At 45.1% G+C, this 19,418-nt stretch overlaps 1 protein-coding gene across 12 annotated transcripts in view; it reads right to left on the bottom strand.

Annotated features, from left to right (window-relative positions):
- LINGO1 (leucine rich repeat and Ig domain containing 1) overlaps nucleotides 1–19,418 on the bottom strand; it is a 667,101-nt gene that overhangs the window by 469,431 nt on the left and 178,252 nt on the right. For 3 of the 12 annotated variants that reach the window (XM_063926415.1, XM_063926413.1, XM_063926412.1), the window contains exon 1: nucleotides 15,529–16,420. The exons of 7 other annotated variants lie outside the window; for them this stretch is intronic. The gene's annotated coding sequence lies outside the window, so the exon portion shown is untranslated. Of the gene's footprint in view, nucleotides 1–15,528; nucleotides 16,421–19,418 lie in introns of those variants that run through there. 2 more of the 12 variants (XM_063926423.1, XM_063926422.1) reach the window with 1 other exon arrangement.

Here is a 19,418-nt window from a genome sequence, read left to right as displayed (position 1 = left end):
AAAAACAGACACCCAACCGACTTTTCAAACAACTGAATATCCCCCAAATAGTGATAAAGGGGTCTATTTATAAAGTAAATGAAAACCGAACTGTTACTTATCACTATACATTGCATCATTCTGAAGTGATGTATGGCTGTGATAAGTAGCAATTCATGTATACTCAACTCTTCGGCGATGCACTGCGGTGTCCAGGGCTCCAGCGATGCTCTCTTCTCCAGCGTGGCTCCTCTGCGGTCTTGAAGTCAGCCGGCAGGTCCTTCTGCGCATGCGCCACCAGCTGACCTCCCGGAAGGCTGCAGTGGCTGTTGGGAGGTCACAGGGGCGGAGCTAGCATCGGGTGCGGACAGAGAGCAGGGAACGATTGAGCTTTCCTGCAGTTACCGCACTGCAGTTCAGGTTACGCCATCCTGAGATGGCGCACCTGAATTCCGTGGAGAAGCGGAAAGCTGGGCTTTCTGCTCCTTCATGAATCGCACTCATCATACTAAAGTATGGTGATGCGATTCTGGCGTGGAGCAGGGGGCCGCTGGAGAAGTCAAGGCTTCTCCACGGTAACCTGCTCCATGAATAGCAGGTAGCAAAGAAAAGCTTTTCTCTTCTTTATGAATAGACCCCAAAGTACCAACAAATCAGCTCCTCACTGTCATTTTTCAAATCATCCTGTAACATGAAACAGAAAAAGAAGTTGAAAGCGCTGTCCCAATATTATCAGGGTTTTGTTTATTCAAACATATTTAATATCAATACAAATAGCACAATATAAAATCACATATACTCGATAATACCAACTCCCTATAAAAACTCTCCTTTAGGAATTATATATGCAGCACATGGACGTAGTAACACAATAAATAGCTAAACTGGACAAATCTTCTTTTAGGCACAACTGCATGTAACAAGCACAGTCCCAGTTTGTAACATGAGGATACAATGTTGTTCATGCATACCATTTGTATCTACTTGACACAATTCCAGATTGAACATGCAGACTGATAGTATAGATACTTCCACAGTTCTCCTTACTTATGTAGCAGTCTCTGCCTTATTACAATCATTCACACAGCACCAGGGATGTATATAAAACTTCTCACCGACTTGACTACGATGATAACCCCAGACTTATCCAAAGGATCCTTTTGTCAGACCACCATTATTCCTTGTTAATTACTTTGGCATTTAGGTCTAGTAAGACTAGCCGAATCCTCCCGCTGGAATTAGTGGTGAGTATTGCATAAAGTCACAATTTTGATTCCCAGATGAGGTGCATCAATTATACTCAAGTAGTTTAAGATTACGGAATGAGTTCCTCCTATTCTGGGATTCCCTTTTGTCTGGCTGTGTGCGGCAGCTCTGGCGGGCGTCCCCGTCACAGATTATTTGCTAGCATGCGCCATTCTCCCAGGTCGGGCTGTTCTTTGGCGGCTATGCCCGGTGGCAGTATTGGACATTCCCGTTCCTTCTGAGGAAACAGCCATGGGTGATTAGCTGAGAAACGCAACAAGAATATACCCCTATCCAGCCGAGTGACGTAGACGGAAGCACTGGGAGGTGGCAAGTCAGCTCCCTAAGCGCAAGGCCCCGCCAGCCAGGGACCGCGGGACGGGAACATCCAATACTACCGCCGGGCATAGCCGCCAAAGCACAGCCCGACCTGGGGAGAACGGCGCACGCTAGCAAATAATCTGTGACGGGGACGCCCGCCAGAGCTGCCGCACACAGCAAGACAAAAGGGAATCCCAGAATAGGAGGAACTCATTCCGTAAGCTCAAACTACTTGAGTATAATTGATGCACCTCATCTGGGAATCAAAATTGTGACTTTATGCAATAATCACCACTAATTCCAGCAGGAGGATTCGGCTAGTCTTACTAGACCTAAATGCCAAAGTAATTAACAAGGAAAAATGGTGGTCTGACAAAAGAATCCTTTGGATAAGTCTGGGGTTGTCATCGTAATTAAGTGGGTGAGAAGTTTTATATACATCCCTGGAGGCTGTGTGAATAACTGTAATAAGGCAGAGACTGCTACATAAGTAAGGAGAACTGTGGAAGTATCTATACTATCAGTCTGCATGTTCAATCTGGAATTGTGTCAAGTATATACAAATGGTATACATGAACAACATTGTATCCTCATGTTACAAACTGGGACTGTGCTTGTTACATGCAGTTGTGCCTAAAAGAAGATTTGTCCAGTTTAGCTATTTATTGTGTTACTACGTCCATGTGCTGCATATATAATTCCTAAAGGAGAGTTTTTATAGGGAGTTGGTATTATGAAGTATATGTGATTTTATATTGTGCTATTTGTATTGATATTAAATATGTTTGAATAAACAAAACCCTGATAATATTGGGACAGCGCTTTCAACTTCTTTTTCTGTTTAATCTCTACTGGGGGTCAGCACCTCATAAATTGAAAACAGCAGTCTATATTGAAGGGTAAATATTTTTAAAAAGGTGGAACACCTGACACACACATTCCAGCTAAGCGCTTCCTTAGATTTTACATTTGCCATCATGTAACATGGCAGTTAGGAAGCTGATTGGCCGGTACTTTATCACTCTTTAATTGCTTCACTTTATCACTTTTTAAGGCTTAATACATTTGGGCCACAGTCTGTAATATGTGAGTTAGGAGCTTAATGGCTGGTACTTTATCTCTCATCACTTTATCTCTCTCCAAGGCTTAGTACATCTAAATGTACCCTTGCAAATTAACACCTCAGCCTTGACACACCAAATGCACCAGATATCTTCAAAAATGCTCACGTACTGCTGAGCGACACTGGAGGAAATCACGCTCTAAGGCAGACTTCCTCCATTTCAAACTTATGCTCTCATCCTTCATTGCTGCCCTTTCTCTTGCTAACCAGTCATAATTCAAGAACCTCTTCTCCTCCCAGTCTTCCAACCCCCGGCTCCTCTTTGCCACTCTCAACTCACTCCTCTGCCCACCTCCACCTCGTCTCCCTTCCTCACTCTCTGCTCTTGACTTTGCCACTTACTTCACATCCAAAAGTGACTCCATACGTCAGGACATCTCATCACATCAGCCCATCAGCAACCAGCCTCCTCCCATCCCTTACCACCCCTCCCCATCCCTCTCACCAACTGTGACATCTTTCTCCCATGCATCTGGTGAGGAAGTCATGGCCCTCATTCGTTCTTGTCCCCTCACCACCTCCCTACTTGACCCTATACCCTCCCGCCTCCTACACTACCTCTCTCCTTCTGCCTGTTCTCATCTTTCCCACCTTTTCAATCTCTCCCTCTCATCAGGCACTTGTCCCCTCTGCCTTCAAGCATGCATTCATCTCACCTATTCTTTAAAAACCTACCCTTGATCCAAACACTCTCTCCAACTACCGACCCATCTCTCTCCTCCCTTTTGCCTCCAAACTCCTTGAGCATATTGTCTACAACCGCCTTACTTCCTTTCTTTCCTCACACTCACTGCTTGACCCATTCCAGTCTGGCTTCCGTCCTCTCCACTCCACTGAAACTGCCCTTACAAAAGTATGCAATGACCTCCATGCTGCTAAATCTAAATGGGGGTACTCACAGAGCGATAATCCAAGCAATCTTACTAGATTGCTTAGATTTTAAGCATGATCGCTCCATGTGTACCCCCCACAGCGATAGCGATGCACAGCCCCGCGCATCGCTATCGCTGGTGCTAGATTGGCCTGCTGGGTGAAATGAGCATTCCCCCCCGTCTCCCCCCGCACGCTCAGCACACATCGCGCTGTGCTGAGCGGGGGGAGAGATGTGTGCTGAGCGGTTCGCTCAGCACACATCTCTCCCACATCGGCCCGTGAATACGGGCCTTAAGGGACACTACTCTCTACTTATTCTTCTTGATCTCTCTGCTGCTTTTGACACTGTGGACCACCCTCTCCTACTGCAAATCCTTCACTCCATTGGTCTGCGTGATACTGCCCTCTCTTGGCTGTCCTCCTACCTCTCTGACCGTTCATTCTCTGTGTCCTCTCATGACTCCACCTCCCCCTCACTTCCACCAACTGTAGGTGTACCCCAAGGTTCTGTCCTTGGTCCTCTTCTTTTCTCTCTCTATACATCCTCACTAGATAAACTCATTAGTTCTTTTGGTTTCCAATATCATCTCTATGCTGATGACACTCAAATCTATCTTTCCTCTCCAGACCTCTCCCCGGCTCTCCTCACTTGTATCTCCAACTGTCTCTCTGCTATTTCTGTTTGGATGTCCCAGTGCTTTCTTAAACTTAACACGTCTAAGACCGAGCTGATCATCTTCCCTCCCTCCCGCATAACCTCACCTCCTACAATCTCATTATTTATTGATGGCACTACTATCTCCTCTAGCCCCCAAGTACGCTGTCTTGGAGTAATCCTTGACTCCTCCCTCTCCTTCAAACCTCACATTCAGCACCTCTCACAATCCTGCCGTTTTCATCTAAAAAATATTTCCAGGATCAGACCCTTTCTGACCCAGGATGCTACTAAGACCCTTATCCACTCACTGGTTATTTCCAGACTGGACTACTGTAATCTCCTCCTGACTGGCATTCCTGACAAATACCTCTCTCCACTCCAATCTATCCTCAATGCTGCTGCCAGGCTCATTTTCCTCACCAAACGCACTACGTCCACCTCTCCTCTCTTACTAGACCTTCACTGGCTCCCCTTCCCTTTCAGAATCCATTTCAAACTTCTCACATTCACTTACAAAGCCCTCACCCACTCCTGTCCCATCTACATCTCTGACTTTATCTTCCTTTACGCTCCCACCCATCCTCTTCGCTCTGCTAATGCACACCGCCTCTCCTGCCTACTGGTTACTTCCTACCACTCCTATCTCCAAGATTTTTCATGTGCTTCTCCATTTCTCTGGAATTCCTTATCTCTCCCCCGCAGACTCTCCACCTCTCTACAAAACTTCAAACGGGCTCTCAAGACCCACTTCTTCACCAAACCCAGCCAAATCTCATCCTTAAGGCCAGTACTCATCTGCAGATGTGGGGAGAGATGTGTGCTGAGCGAACCGCTCAGCACACATCTCTCCCCCGCTCAGCACCAGGGCTGCATATCAGAAATTGTGGGGCCCGTGACTGACAAAATAGGCAGGGCCCCCCACCCGCCAGATGGAGTATGGACAATCACTAGAGAAGCATTAGAGGAGGGACCCACCATGGCACAGCTTTACCAGAGCACTAACTTCCGTCCCTACTTATCACAGCATTTGCCGAAGCAGTGCGTGCGGATATTGGCACATTTGTGCATTACACTCACAGCTCCCACTGTCAACAGTTAGATAAACATGCTCACCCACATGCCCATCGCACTAATTTATGGGCACTTTCTCCCAACAATGGGCTGTTTGCCCATTTCAGCAGTGCACTTGAGATACACGTGTCCAAGTCTGTGATGGCCGCTGTCATAGGACACATTCAAATAGACAAAAAGCAAGAAAAGGTGTGGACATTGAGGAAAAAAAACATAGCCAGGACAAAAGAAGGAAGAGAGAGAAATAAAAGAGGTGAGAGAGAAAAAGTATTTTAGGGGGAGGGGGAGACCAAGAGGGAGAGAGAAAGAGACAGGGGAAATGAGGCAAAACAGACTGGTGGGAGGGAGATTGGAGAGGGGGAGAGAGAGACCAAGGGCAGGGATATGGTAGGATAAGAGAAGGGGAGAGAGAGAGCTTCAATGTTGAGATAACGCAGATGTTATAGTCAGAGGGCTTGTGGACACTATCCTTAAGGCACCACCAGATATTTAATATTCTCACAGTACTAAGGGATGTAGTCGAGTTCCCAGCGGTCAGAATACAGACGCCAGAATCCCGACTGCCAGAATGCCGGCAGCAAGCCACCGAGCCCACTAGGGGCTTCATTACACTTGCCCCCCCCCCCCCCCTCCCGTCGGCATTCTGCCAATCGGGATCCCGGCATCAGTATTCTGACCGCCGAGATCCCATAGCCAACCCATTGCTAATGTAGTGAAGGTTTGGAAGCTACACATACACCAAGCTCACACGCCTGACATACGCACACAGTGACTCGGACACTGATCAAGCTCACACACCTGACACACGTGCACAGGGACACTGACCAAACTCTCACACACAGTGACACTGACCAGGCACATTCACGCACAGTGACACTGACCAAACTCTCACACACAGTGACACTGACCAGGCACATTCACGCACAGTGACACTGACCAAACTCTCACACACAGTGACACTGACCAGGCACATTCACGCACAGTGACACTGACCAAACTCTCACACATAGTGACACTGACCAGGTACACACAAGCACAGTGACATTGACCAAACTCTCACACAGTGACACTGACCAAACTCTCACACACAGTGACACTGACCAAACTCTCACACATAGTGACACTGACACTGACCAAACTCTCACACACAGTGACACTGACCAAACTCCCACATACAGTGACACTGACCAAACTCTCACACACAGTGACACTGTCGAGGTACACACACAGAGACACTGACCAGGTACACACACAGTGACACTGACTATGCTCACACACATTACACATACACACAGGAACACTGACCAGGCTCTTCATCTTTGTTGCCTGCAGTCTACGGAAGCAGCAGCCTCCCTGACTCCTCCTCCAACTTATTCCAGTACAACTTTCTCGGCAGTGTACTGTCTGTGTAGGGAGGGGAGTGTCTGTGCTCCTATAGGCTGAGTGATTGTGTGTGATGTGTCACTCAGCCAATCGGAGCACAGGACACACTGCTGAGGAGTTCCTGCTCTGATCAGGAAACTCCTCAGCGTTAGGACAGACAGACTGGAGAGCAGCCAGACACTGCATGGTGCGTGGGTCCCCAGCCTGATGGTAGTGGGCGGGGCTACAAACAGAGCCGGCCCTAACCAATATGATGCCCTAGGCAAGATTTTGGCTGGTGCCCCCTAGCACCACCGCTGGTACCGCCTCTGACCTTGCACCTCTTTCCCAGAACCATCACCCCTCACCCATAGCAGTCCTTATTTTGGTGTTTGTACCCCCTATATTTTAAATAGGAACAGTTTGCACATTTGGCGCACAGCCCAAAAAGGGGGGTGTTTTTGCTGGCAAGGGGCATGGCCACACAATAGTAACCCCAATTCCAATTACGCCACACAGTACTGCAACTTTATTCACATTTGATCATGCGATAGTGTCCATAATTCATATTACATCCCACAGTAGTATCACTTTACCTTATAAACGTTACTCCTCACAGTAGAGCCCCTTATTCACATTACACCACACCCTATTGCTCTTTATTCACATTAGACGACATAGTAGTGCCCTTTCTATATGCAACGCCACATGGTAGAGCACCTTATACACATAATGCCACAAATTAGTAATGCATTTATACACAATTCCACACAGTAATGCCCCTTACACATGAGACACATTATTAATGTCCTTATAAACATAATGCGCCTTACACATTATGACAACCTTTATTAATGCCCTTTTACACATAATGTCCCTTACACATATGCCGCACATTATTAATCCCCTTATACACATAATGACACACATAGTGCCCCTTAACACATATGTTGCACATTATTAATGCATTTTTATATGACACACATAATGCTCCTTACACATATTCCGAACACTACTGCACAACCAACCCACTCACATGCACACAGCACTCACACTGCCACTAACACTGTGACCTCTGCCTCTGCTTGGATACAGATGTGTCCTCATAAATCTTGCCTCAATGCTAATGTCGGGCACCTTTTTTTTAATGAAAATGCATCTTATTTGCATTGCAATGTAGCTAGGATGCACAAGCAGCTTCTGTTGATTAAATTGATATGCAGCATGCCTATCTTCTGTGTGTGACTGCGGCTGTATCTGCATACGAAATGCTACACACAGAATATAGGCATGCCACATATCATTTTAATCAGCAAAAGCTGCTGATGCCCCTAGGCATATCAAATGCCCTAGGCAACTGCCTAGTTTGCCTATGTCTATGGCCGGCTCTGGCTTCAAAGCAGAGAGGCAGAGAAGGCATTTACAAGCTTCAGCGGTCGGTACGACAGGGGCCCCCTATAATTTGTGGTAGGAGCGGGGGAACGAGGCATGAGCGGGCCGGCCCCCCCCCCCCCCCCCCCCTATCTGTCTGAATGTCCGGGCCCGGGACTGCAGTACCGGCAGTCCCCCCTTGATGGCGGCCCTGCTCAGCAAAGTGCGATGTGTGCTGAGCGTGCGGGGGGAGACGGGGGGCCGCTCATTTCACCCAGCGGGTGAAGTGAGCGACCTGCTAGATTGGCCTGCAGGCTCAATCTAGCACCAGCAATAGCGATGCGTGGGGCTGCGCATCGCTATTGCTGTGAGGGGTACACACGGAGTGATCGCTGCTTAAAATCTAAGCAATCTAGTCAGATTGCTTAGATTTTAAGCAGCGAACGCTCCTTGAGTACCCCCCTTAGCTCTCTGTTCAACGCTCTCTATGTACCCCGTCTGTGTCACCCATGTCTGTCCATAGGCACACGCATAGTTTTGGCAAGTGGCAAACTATGACATCAATAGCAATGGTATAGAATACGAGTACTAGAGCTGCCGCCGCATCATGCAGAGCTGCTGCACATACCCAGTAGCAGCTTTTTCTACAAAGTTTGCTGTGTGTGTGGTTCTGAGCCCTCATTCAGTGCACTGGACCAAAGAGTAGCTACCAGAAAGAAGAGACAGGAGCCTTACCATGAGGTGGGAGAATGTGTGCTTAGAAAGTGAGGTACTAGTTCCATAATGTTTGTGCCTTTATTATAGTATGTTTAACCTTTTCCAGACCACTTATTTTATTTATATAATTTAAATATGTTTCTTACAGCCTATACTATAGATCAGTGGTTCTCAACCTCAGTCCTCAAGTACCCCCAACAGGTCATGTTTTCCAGGTCACCTAGCAGTTGAACAGGTGTATTCATTACTCACTGACACATTTTAAAAGACCCACAGGTGGAGCTAATTATTTCACTTCCAGTCCTGTGAGGAGACCTGGAAAACATGAACTGTAGGGGGTACTTGAGGACAGAGGTTGAGAACCACTGCTACAGATCATCTATAATGTTCCGCAGAGTGGAATATATGGAGATTGCATTTGGAAACCCCCCTCTAGAAATCCTGCGTTTGCCACTGCTGTCTACCCCACCCCTTTAGAATGTAAGCTCTCACGAGTAGGGCCCTTTTTCTTACTTTAATAATCTTCAACTGCACCAAATCCAGCCGTCTTCTGCCACCTGATACTTATCTCAGTGTCATCTGCTGATGTAGCTGTTTATTTACCCTGTACTTGTCCTATATTGTCGTCAACTGTAAGTTGCTGTTTTCCTTTTTTGATTATTTGCATATGTACTCTGTAATTGGGCGCTGCAGAACTCTTGTGGCGCCATATAAATAAAGGATAATAATAATAGTAATAATAATAATAATATTCACAAAATGTATTATGAGCCGGTGGCTCACCATGCCTAATTTCTGTAGGAACTAGCAGTATGCGTTTTGTTTACCCTTTCCTTATGGCATTAAGAACAAACTAGGGGTATATTAACTAAACTGCAGGTTTTTAAAAGTGGGGATGTTGCCCTTAGCTACCAATCAGATTCCAGCTACCATCTTCTAGAGGTGCTACATAAATAAGTAGAAACTGATTGGTTGCTATTGGCAACATCTCTACTTCTAAAAACCTGCACTGTAGTAAATATATACCCCTAGAACTGTCAAAGTATTAACATAAATATTATTATTATTATTATTATTATTATTATCATCCTTTATTTATATGGCGCCACAAGGGTTCCGCAGCGCCCAATTACAGAGTACATATGCACATAATCAAAACAGGAAAACAGTGACTTACAGTTGATGACAATTTAGGACAAGTACAGGGTAACTAAGCATAACTACACTAGTAAATGACAGAGAAGCTCCAGGTGGCCAAAAAACTGCTTGATTTGGGCAGTTGAGGATTATTAAAGTAAGAAAAGGATAAGCACATGAGGGAAGAGGTCCCTACTCGTGAGAGCTTACAATCTAAGGGGAGGAAATATTGACTATTATATGGCTATAAGTATTTTGAGTAAACTAGTGTTATTCAACCCACAGTCTTCATTGACTTTTATTTCCCTCTTTAACAAAGTGGAATATTCCTTAACTCCAGAACCGCTAAGTGTCCTTTAGAATTACCATGAGAACCATTAAGAGAAAGTATATTGTGTCAACTGAAATGGGGCTGAAAAGAACAAACCACTGTTCCTGGGGATGAGTACAAAACACTTTTACTTCTATCTATTGCTTACTCTGCTAACGGAAATATAAATAATACAGGCACGGATTTTATGCTCATAACAGTGTGTAGCTAATGCTCTGGTTTAGAATGTTACTTTAGTTGTAGGTGGGTCGAGTTCTAAATCAAAAGCCTTCAACATCTATTTGGATATCTGGGTAACATATTAAATGGGAGAAATGAATTAGAAACTAACGATAAGCTTAGGTTTCCTTTACTATTCCTTCACACATAGTTTACGGACAGCATCCAGCCATGACTATTTGATTGCAACTTACTGAAAACCAGGAGCTGGGTTTCATAAAACACAGTAGGCCCATGCTTTAGGCAATGAAGTGCAAGTGATGTCCAACCAAACCTTCACCTGTGGCCCCTAGCTCCTTCCTGCTTTATTGTCACATTTGTTTGTTATAGCTTGCAACACTTGTTTAAACATTTTAAAATACCTGCTCATATGTTATATTTCTTCAAAATGTATTTTTTATCCTGTTACTTTGATGAAGGGTAGTGTGGATTTAGAGGGCAGCTCATGTGGCACTGTAGTAGGTTACAGCTTCTCATGTTCCCTATCATTGGCCTAGGGGCACTAGAGAGGCAGCACATTCCTTGATTAGCATCTATGTAAAACAGTTTTTTTCCCCAGCAAAGGATAATGCGAGAGAATGAGAAAATCGACTACATGCGTAGATTCATCAGAGGTAGGGATGTAACATATGGGTAATGGTATTAGATTCTGTTCAGTGACATGACTGGCAAGTCTACAAAATGATATGTTTACAGGCAGGGCCATAGAGAGCGGCACCGGGCCCAGGTACTGTGGGAGGGGGGTGATCTGATCAGTGAGAATATGCTTCCTACTAAAGAGAAAATCTATTAATAAAAGACTAATTGTGATACCGTTTGCCCCTGAGCCAGGGGCAGATACTTGGGGTGGGGGTGGGGGGGGGGGGGCAATCAGTGCCTAACCCTTGCCTTGTGACGGTAAGCGGAAGCATCCTCCTCAGCGACGCCATCTTCCTAGTGATATTCTGGAAGATGGCGCATGTGCATTAGAGAACACAAAGTCTTTGCTTCCACTGTGTGGCGCCATCTTCCTGAAGATGTAATTAGGAGGTTGTCATCGCAAATGAGAAGGGACCCGCATGGCATCACATGGTAAGTATATACTTAAGGGGGGAAGGGGGGGCAGCAGACCTGGGCTCCTCCAACAAGCCAGGGCCCTGTAATTAGTATTCGCCCCCTCAGAGGCTCCACTTATGCAAATCTGGCATGACAGCATGATAATAAGCAGCCATCAGCTGTACACACGATCAGCCATGATCCGTGATAGTAAAAGTGTATCTCTAATTACCCCAAACTGAAGCAAGTTTTATTGTTTGACATATTTAGGGAGACATTGGGGCTGATAGTATGGTGAGTATACACCTATGTGACACTGGCCACACCCACACTGCACTGGTCACACCTCCTCTGCTTCCCATGTGGCCCTTAATCTGGGCCTGTTAATAAGGTATCCAATTACTCTGTAAAACAGCAGCAAAAACTTTTTCCGCTACAAACAGTGAATCATCTACCTAAAATAAAGCCAGAGTTATTAACTTGTTTCGGATGAGAACTCCATTATATCTATGAATCAATAATATGACCTTTAGTTCCGTCTTTAATTAATAATGCACTTCTTTTAAATATTTTACTGTTGTCTACAAATTCAGTTTACAAAAACGTGCAGTACAGATCATTATTGCAACAAATATAAAAATATTAAGTATGTTTAATAATTACCTTGATAATTATTACTTATAATACATATTCATTGTGTAACCCATTTTAACCATTTGTTTGTTCTTATTTATATTTATATTTAAAATATATCAAATGATAACATGGGGGCCTCCATATTATCCTACCACATAATCCTACTAAACTGTGGGTCTATGAGAGTCGGATAGTGACACAATCATGCTCCGAGGCAAGTGCCTCCAGTAGATTGCATCCACTGCCACTAATGTGAAAAGAATGCGATAATGCCCACACAGACAATGCGGGACTCTTCTGTTGGCCACCATGGCTTAATCGCAATACCAACAAACTGCCATTTATAATCCCTGGAGGTCCCTAGCGCAGAATGAGCATAGGGGACCCCATGGCCAGCCTAATTTCCCCATGCAACCTGGACCTTTTCAAATGGGCTGCTGGGCAGTAAAATGCAGTGAATGTGCATTGAAAGGCAGGTACAGCATAAAGGAAAGAGGGGGAGAGGAAAAAAATGAGAGAAAAGGGGAAGAGAAACAGTTTGACAAAGAAGAGGGGGAGAGAGATGGCAGGAAGACAAAGAAGATAAAGAAGAGACAGTGGAGAGAGATGGCAGGAAGAGGGGGAGAGAGAAGAGAAAGACAGGGGAAAGAGAAAGGGGAGTATGGGAAGAGGGTTCGAAAGACAGGGGAGAGAGATGGCAGGGAGAGGGGGAGAGAGAAGAGAAAGACAGGGGAAAGAGAAAGGGGAGTATGGGAAGAGGGTTCAAAAGACAGGGGAGAGAGATGGCAAGGAGAGGGGGAGAGAGAAGAGAAAGACAGGGGAAAGAGAAAGGGGAGTATGGGAAGAGTGTTCAAAAGACAGGGGAGAGAGATGGCAGGGAGAGGGGGAGAGAGAAGAGAAAGACAGGGGAAAGAGAAAGGGGAGTATGGGAAGAGGGTTCGAAAGACAGGGGAGAGAGATGGCAGGGAGAGGGGGAGAGAGAAGAGAAAGACAGGGGAAAGAGAAAGGGGAGTATGGGAAGAGGTTTCAAAAGACAGGGGAGAGAGATGTCAGGGAGAGGGGAGAGAGAGGGAGAGACAGACAGGGGAAAGAGAAAGGGGAGTATGGGAAGATGGATAGAAAGACAGACAGGGGAGAGAGATGGCAGGGAGCGGGGAGAGAGAGGGGGGGAGAGACAGACAGGGGAAAGAGAAAGGGGAGTATGGGAAGAGGGATAGAAAGACAGGGGAGAGAGATGGCAGGGAGCGGGGAGAGAGAGAGGGAGAGAGACAGACAGGGGAAAGAGAAAGGGGAGTATGGGAAGAGGGATAGAAAGACAGGGGAGAGAGATGGCAGGGAGCGGGGAGAGAGAGAGGGGGAGAGACAGACAGGGGAAAGAGAAAGGGGAGTATGGGAAGAGGGATAGAAAGACAGGAGAGAGAGATGGCAGGGAGCGGGGAGAGAGAGAGGGGGAGAGACAGACAGGGGAAAGAGCAAGGGGAGTATGGGAAGAGGGATCGAAAGACAGGGGAGAGAGATGGCAGGGAGAGGGGAGAGAGAGGGAGAGACAGACAGGGAAAGTGGCAAGACACAAGGTGGTGGGGCAGAGAATCGGGTGGAAGGAGGACAGAGAGGGAGATGTAATAAGGATACGGAAGGAGAGGTAGACGAAGGAAAGTGGGGGAGAGAGATGAGCAGGAGGACAGAGAGATGAAAAATAAAGTACGGCGACATGGGGCCCATCAGCTATAGGTGCCAATGCAGATCACATTGTGTGTACTGACTTGCAGAAAAATAAAAATAAAAGGAGATTAACATACAGTATATGAAGTACAATAGTAAACAAACTAAGACTGTATGACAGTAACAGGTATACAGACAATGCTGGGAACTCCAAACACCCGAAAACAAACAGCTTGCTCGATAATTATCTTATCAACAAGAATCATTACTGGGCATGGAGGAAATGTGGAAGAGCACTGAGCTGTGTGTGTGGTTATCACAGGCTGCAATCAAATCATAAGTGGCCTGGCTACTCAGCTTGGGAACAAAACAACTGGATCTTTTCCAATTTGGCTATTTACATGTGTGGCCAAAATGAGCCATGACAGTTGAGCTCAGTTCTTGGGTCATTCCATATGTGTGAACCTTAAGACAGAAGAGGCACACTACAAATGTGAGGTCAGCTGAGCTGAGACCAGAAGACTGAGTACATTATTCATGGGGAGAAATCCTAAGCAAGGCCAGTTATAGGAAGACAGAAGATTGATAGACAGGATAGGTACTGCTGCTATTGGAATAGACAATCTGCAACATAGAAGGGCCTGTACCAGTGATTTAGTAGTAAAAATAGTGCATCTTCAGCTTACACTGTCACATAATTGTAATGTCATTAAGGGCTTAGGGACCGAGTTGTAGAGATGTGTTTGAGTCAAGAAGAAAACGAAATAGGTCAAAAATGAAGTTTTAGAAGAACAAAAATAAATAGAGAACAGTGAGTGGTAGGAGAGAAAATCAGAAATGATGACATAGCACATTGTAAAGCTAGCATGGATAAACCAGTGACAGGAAAGGGAAAGCTACATGGAACAGAATACTGTAGAGAGGACAGGACAGAGAGGGAGAATGAACGCCAGGCAAGGTTGGTGGGAAACAGATTTAAAGCATTATTTTTCACCAGCCACTCAAAGATGGCTTCCACCATAATCTTTGTGGTGAAACAGTAAAACCTTGTCACTGCAGTTTTGAAAACATTATTGTTGTACTTATTTAATTATAATATTGGATGCACCCTATATCTAAAAGGAGGAGAAGGTGGGTGACAATTACTCCTGAATACAGAACATGAAAGTTATGTGTTAGAAAAGCTACTCTACATTACACAACCATTCAATCATACAGCATTTATCAGCAGTAAGTTTCTAGATTTGTAGAAAACTAGATAAGAGCAATGTATAAGCAATAGTAAATAAACACAAATGCAAATTTTCATTATGAAGCTTAGATAATATAGACATAGCTGTATAAGTGTAAAAGAAATAGGTATTTTGTGGATTTTAGATGCCAGATTAATTGTGTCTAGCAGTAAGCTCTTGCGCACAGCAGCACAATGATATATGAGACAGTCCTGGCAGAACACATATGTACAAGTGCTTACAGCCTGGTACGAAGGTCTGTATGTCAGCCTAGACATGCTCTTACTGAAGGACACTGATGAAATCCACATACTGTATCATTTCTCATTTCTGCTCATGACTATTTCACACAAATTCAACATAAAGAGGAAGAACATGATACTGTATATATCACCCAGGCCACTATAGAAGTGCAAAGAGCAGAAAAGAATCACAATACGACAGATGTGTGAACTGTGAATGTCAGGCTGGAGAGTTATGCTGCCATGCTCCAGCACATACGTACTGTACACACACACACACAGGTATGACACACATGTACCAAGGCCGTGCTCACCTTATAACATGCCTGCATCCGATGACACTCCTCACTGCCTCTCTCCTAGGAACATTTAGATGGACAGGGTGTACCTGGCATTGGCACGGACTGTACGGTGGTGGGATAGCGCTACAATGCCCTTATCCTGGCACAGCTGGGAGAGTGAGTGCAGAGTGCAGTGGTGGAGGACGATGGGTGTCACTGGGATGCGCGCAGCTGCCCGGGTACCAGCGAGACGCTATTCAGCACGAGCATCCTCCGCAGCAGCAGCAGCACAGTAGTAGTAGAGCCTGCGGCACCCCCGCTCCATGGCAGCCACTCCGAGCCGCCTCCTCGGAGAAACAAGTGCGAGATGTAAGAAAAGATCTCGCCCGCCAAAGAACCAGCAACGGTAGTCCCCGGTGATGCTCTGCAGGTTGGAGGATGGATGGGGGTCCAGCTGGCGGTACACGCTAGATCTCTGACCTCCCCACAGGGGAACACGCAGCTCGCCTCTCCGCGCTCATTCCCCAGATCATCCACAGTCCTCCTTATTTCCTCCTGCTCTCAGGTGTAAGCAGGCGATGGCGGGGGAGGAGTGAGTGCAATGTAAGCAGGATCTATAATCACATGGATCTTCCCAGCATCCCGCAGCAGCAGTAGCCCCACACAGTCCTTATATCTCCTGCTGCTGCCCTCCTCCTATAACCCTAATTCTCTCTTTTGGGGAGCCCCTGTCAGTGCCCTTGTGGGAGCAGCAGCCAGGCTGTGCTGATTCAGTGTCTCCTCTCCCTCCCTGCTCTGTGCCTGCTGCTGCTGCCTCCTTATCTTATTCTCTATCTAGTAGCAGCAGACTGGTCCAGCTGCCCCTCCCAGCAACTGCTGACTGCAGAGATGTTGTGTTTCATCACCATGTGCATTCTGGGCTCTGTAGTCCTGGTGGCTCACATCTATAATACTCCTCTCAGACCTTAGCTAGAGACCCTGAGCTTTCTGATTTGCAGTGCACTGCATTGTGGTCAGCAGTGTATCCTTGACCTCAGCACCACGTGCATTGCATTCTGGGACTGTGCTCTTGCACTTCTTTATGTAATACACAAATGATGGCCCAGCACAGGATTGTGCCAAGGGAATCCAACAATCGATTTAATGAAATGATTGATATTTATTTATTTGTATATATATACCCATGCAGCAAATACATGTAATTCCTTGTCAGGAAAGCCTAGAACTGGCTCTACTCTGTAAAATGCAGTACAAGTATTTCATCTTAAGAGTTTGATATGTAACCTGACCTTTTAGACACCAATGTGCTTGCCTATGCTGCCATGCTAGTATATGTATGTAATCACTTTGGTGTTTATTAGTTTATTATTAGTGTTTAGTGACAAATGCATTTCCATTTTGGAATAATGGACCCTCTTCTACAATGATACGGATATTATAAGTCCCCTTGATTGTGTACAATTTGCATTAAATGAACAGAACCCCTTAGTGATTTATAATTTATTGTAAGGGGTGCATTATGCCAAATATTATTACCGGTTTAAGTTTTGTTCCCCCCCCAGTTTCTGCAATTGCATTAATATGAGAGATCCATGGTTCTCCATCCTGCACAATTGCTAACCATAGTATCAGCTAGGCTATATGCTGAACTCATTTGTGTTTGTACTGTCAGTTTTGTAATGTGATCAATGGGAATAAAGGTCCTTCATCAATAGTAAATATACATGCATTAACCCTAGGCATAACTTAGCTGCAACTCTAGATTTATGTTCCTGTCCTGATGCATCTCTCTTAAGTAAACAATCTGGGCCATTTTGTATTGATCTTTTCCTGGTTCTTGGATGTCAATATATTTTAAATTATTGCAGAACAATTCAATAGTTTGATGCATTATGGGTAGCAATCAAAGGTTTTATGTGGTTTTTTTTCAAATTTTTAATAATGAAAATGATGTACAACATTATACCAGATCCTTCTCAATTTTCCTAATTTCTTTTTCAGCAGTGATATATTGCTAATCCAACACCGGAGTTCATGTGTGGACCTGTATGCATATACACAGAGCCGGGCCCTAACCAATATGATGCCCTAGCAGAGGCAGAACTCTGGGAGGCAACGGAGTCAGCTGCCGCCGGGCTTCTGCTTTGAAGGGGGGCACCTCTCCTCCTGTTCCGTGTGTTCAGCAACATTAATCAATTAAGTTAATTGACAGCGGCCGGTATCTCTTCCGTAGCCGACTTCCCCACTAGTCACTGAACCTTACAAATCACACCCTCTTTATTATAGATACACTGGAAGCAGACACCTTACTGATGAAGCTATTTGCTCCTATAAAGGAAACATGAGAATTCTAACTATATGAAGTTATTTCTCTGACAATACACGTAACTTCATATAGTTAGAATTCTCATACTTCCCGTGCAACAGCAGATATCTCCATCATGGAATCAAGGGGTTTGCGTGGAGCGCACAGTATGTGTATCTTGTTCAAGGGGGCTGCTGGTATCAGGAGAGTTGTCCAGACTCTAGGGCTAGTGTTATCGTACAGGTTTTGGATACCTGCGCTCACCCTCTATTTGGTGTTTGTATGTGAGAAATGATGTATCTCTATGATCGGTAAATACCTTTATAAGTCACAATGCTTAGTATAACAGATGGTACAATAATTCATATATAATTGATGATATTGTGATTACACACAAATGCCCTTATAGTAACATGCATATTGTGTGAACATCCGATGTATAGGGAAATTAAACACAAGATGAAATAAAATATGGTATTGCCGCTTGATGAATATCCTAAAAAAAAAAAAAAAAGTCTTGTGAGAAAAGGAGTGTCTTTGTTCCAGATATATAGGAGTCAGTCTTTATCTGAAGGGATTTCCTTTCCCCTCAGTGTGAGTCTAAACAGTGTGCCCAGAGGCGGTTCTTTTGTCAATAATTGATCGTAGGTGGAGGTCGTGTTCTGGGAGGCCGGCGTCCCGGCCTGCCAGGTGCAACTTACCCTCACGATGTGATGTTTAGTTCTCTTTGTTCACTCTGTGGTAAGTGATGATGTGGCCACTTGCGCTGTTTCCGCCCCCGGTGGTGTTCCTCAGCAGACAGGACTGGACGCCTTCCTGGCTCTGCTGCTAGGCTGCAGGGTCCCGCCGGAAGCCGCACTGAACAACCGGAAGTTGCGTTGCCGCAACGCTCAGCTTCTTCCTATGTCCTGTGCGGTCTCAACGGCCGCTCCACTCGCCGGCCGGCGAGGAGTCTTGTGGATGTAGTTTGTGGTGATGTGCTGGCAAGCTTGAGGTGTCTGCATGGATCCATGCATTTTTTTTTTTAGGATATTCATCAAGCGGCAATACCATATTTTATTTCATCTTGTGTTTAATTTCCCTATACATCGGATGTTCACACAATATGCATGTTACTATAAGGGCATTTATGTGTAATCACAATATCATCAATTATATATGAATTATTGTACCATGTGTTATACTAAGCATTGTGACTTATAAAGGTATTTATAGATCATAGAGATACATCATTTCTCACATACAAACACCAAATAGAGGGTGAGCGCAGGTATCCAAAACCTGTAAGATATCTCCATCAGTAAGGTGCATGCTACCAGTGTAATAGGTTGTGGGTTTTAATCCTGGATATGACACTTTCAAAATAATAGTCAGAGAAATAATCAGCATTGTGAGTGACTGAGCAGATCCATGAAAGTGTTTTTTCATATTTGTTTTTATAACAAAAAGCGAATTCGCTAAACATTTAATTTACAGTAAATGGCAGGTCTAGGCCCAAGAGAGCCCCGAGCCCAGAGACTTTGCAGTCACTTTCCACCTCTCTCGTCACCCCTGATGAACATGTTTTACTTATCATATGCATGCCTTCTCCTATCTATTAAATTGCTACAAAGACAAG

The sequence above is a fragment of the Pseudophryne corroboree genome, chromosome 6 (genome assembly GCF_028390025.1).
Source record: "Pseudophryne corroboree isolate aPseCor3 chromosome 6, aPseCor3.hap2, whole genome shotgun sequence".
In the NCBI taxonomy this organism is placed as follows: domain Eukaryota; kingdom Metazoa; phylum Chordata; class Amphibia; order Anura; family Myobatrachidae; genus Pseudophryne; species Pseudophryne corroboree.
The sequence above is the reverse complement of the archived record's forward strand: the minus strand, read 5'-3'. Positions and strand labels throughout refer to the sequence as shown.